This window comes from Alligator sinensis, unplaced genomic scaffold (assembly GCF_000455745.1).
Source record: "Alligator sinensis unplaced genomic scaffold, ASM45574v1 scaffold1241_1, whole genome shotgun sequence".
Taxonomy (NCBI): Eukaryota; Metazoa; Chordata; order Crocodylia; family Alligatoridae; genus Alligator; species Alligator sinensis.
Window position 1 is genome coordinate 1,755,466 of NW_005842202.1, and position 2,423 is coordinate 1,757,888.

Here is a 2,423-nt window from a genome sequence, read left to right on the forward strand (position 1 = left end):
ATTAAAATGTGGTTTGGTAAATGTTCACTGGGATGGGCATCCTTCAAGGAGACAAAAAAAAGTCTAAAAGGGAAGTTGGGGGGAAGAGTCCTAAATCGGACTCCTAGCGGAAAGGTGTCTATGAAGAACCTCATCGCTGTCACTACTCAGTCTTGCTGCTCGCAAATTCAGTGAAAACCAACAGGCCGCAGGAATGGGATATTCTTCAGCTTAGATGTGGCCCTTCAAATCAGTGCTAAAGCAATGGGAACACTTCATTTTTTGTGCTTCTGGTGTATGTCTTCCATGGAAGAAACAATTCTTCAGTAGTGTCAAGTGGGAGCTTTACTCTCCAATCCCTCTCCATCATGCAACTTTTACTGCTGCTATTCAAATCCTTGTTCACTACGGGTCCGATGCAAGGCTCACTGAAATAACAGGAAAAACTCCCGCTGACAGAAGCTGGATGCATCCTGCATCATACCCGAGCCACGTACCCCAACACCACTTGGACCTCTGTGCTGAGGTGTTAATAAGACAAGGTGTACCCATTCCTTCTCATGCAGATGAGCCTGGGGAAGAAAATGAGGGGATCACTCATAATTCCTTCCCTTCCCCAAATGGAACATTTCTAGTTACATTTGAGGCATTTCCATCACCAAATTGGAGCTATCTTGATTAAAATCCTTGTCTTCCAAGTCTTTAAAATTCTTCCCGTATAACATCAGGCCGACAGCACCCACCACTCGAGTCACATGCAGCGTTCAACCACAAATACACCGGCCGGACTGCAGCACAATGATGGCACAACATGACTGCTTTCAGCACCTGTCCACGAAGAGCAACTCACCACTATATTATGGGAAACATGATAATTCCTCCGAGGCCTCGGGCCTGCCAAAGAGCTCTCCTGCCTTTCAGAAAATAAATCGGTTACATCACGTAAGGGTAGGAAAGAACGTAAATGTCAGATCCCCGTTAATTTTGTCATAAACATCTCAAGCAAAAGGGAATCTCTTGGCTGGCAGTTTTGCCCTTTAAAAAGATGGCAATTCCCGATGATAAATAGGAACATGTTTGGCCCAGCAGCGCAGCAAGCAGGTCGCCAAGCACCTGCTGGGAAGTCGAGCACCGCCCTTCGCACCTCTCAAGTGAGAGACTGGAAACTAACGCTGCTCTGTTTCGAAGTCAGCTTTGCCTTCGCTAAGCCTGGGAGTTGAGGCCTGGAGAGGATCCTCCCGAGAAAACCCGGCTTCCCCAGAAGATGCACGCTACTCCTCCGTGCTCCCGGCAGCGGGAAGGCGGTCGGAGCGTCACAACGGCAGAGCTTAGCTCAGCGGATCTCGAGCTTTGTAAGACTCGACGTCTCTCTGGGGAGACGCGAGACACCCCCGAGAGAAGTGAGGCCACCCTAAAGACATGTAGACGTGAAACACTCCCAGACTCAAGACACCCCCAGAGAAATGTGAGACACCCTGACAGAAGTGAGGCTGCCCTAGAGAGACCCAAGGCACCCCTGCTAGGTGCAAGGCCCCCCCCAAAAGAGATGCAAGACACCCTTGAGAGAAGTAAGGCCACCCAAAAGATACCCAAGGCACCCCCAATAGATGTGAGGCCACCCTAGAGAGACCCAAGGGACCCCCGGACAGATTGAAGACACCCACAGAGAGATGTGAGACACCCCTGAGAGAAGGGAGGCCACCCTAGAGAGACCCAAGGCCCCCCTGGATAGACTCAAGACACCCCTAGAGAGATGCAAGATAGCCCCAAAGAGAAGTGAGGCCACCCTAGAGACATGAGGCACCCCTGATAGATGTGAGGCCCCTCTGGACAGACTCATGCCCCCCCCAAAGAGATGCAAGACACCCCAGAGAGAAGTGAGGCCACCCTAAAGACACAAGACACCCCCAATAGACATGAGGCCCCGCTGGACAGACACAAAGCCTCCTTACAGAGATGCAAGACACCCCAGAGAGAAGTGAGACACCCTGAGAGACACGAGGCACCTCTGAATAGACTCGTGGCCCCCCCAATTTTGATGCAAGACAACCCAAGAGAGATGCGAGATGCCCTGAGAGAAGTGAGGCCACCCGAGAGACACAAGGCACAGCCCATGGACATGAGACACCCCTGGAAAGATGCCAGGCCTCCCTGCAGAGACAGGATGACCCCTGGAGGGACACAAGAGATGTGAGGCGCCCCCAGAGACGCGAGGCACCCCCAGAGATGGGATGTACCAGGGATGCGAGGCACCCCCAGAGAGATGCAATGCACCCCAGGGAGATGGGATGAACCCCCGACATGCAATGCACTCCGGAGAGATGCGAGGCACCCCAGACATGCAATGCACCCCCAGAGATGGTATGCACCCCAGGGAGATGGTAGGCAACCCAGAGCTGCTGCCCCCTGCCAGGGCAGAGGCAGCAGGAGCCGGCCCCCCACCC

At 53.0% G+C, this 2,423-nt stretch overlaps 1 protein-coding gene across 3 annotated transcripts in view; it reads right to left on the reverse strand.

Moving 5' to 3' along the window:
• Positions 1-2,423, reverse strand: part of USP28 (ubiquitin specific peptidase 28) — a 37,708-nt gene that overhangs the window by 32,699 nt on the left and 2,586 nt on the right. The window contains exon 1 of one of the 3 annotated variants that reach the window (XM_025207623.1): positions 2,349-2,367. The exons of 1 other annotated variant lie outside the window; for it this stretch is intronic. The gene's annotated coding sequence lies outside the window, so the exon portion shown is untranslated. Of the gene's footprint in view, positions 1-829; positions 1,836-2,348; positions 2,368-2,423 lie in introns of those variants that run through there. One more of the 3 variants, XM_025207622.1, reaches the window with a different exon arrangement.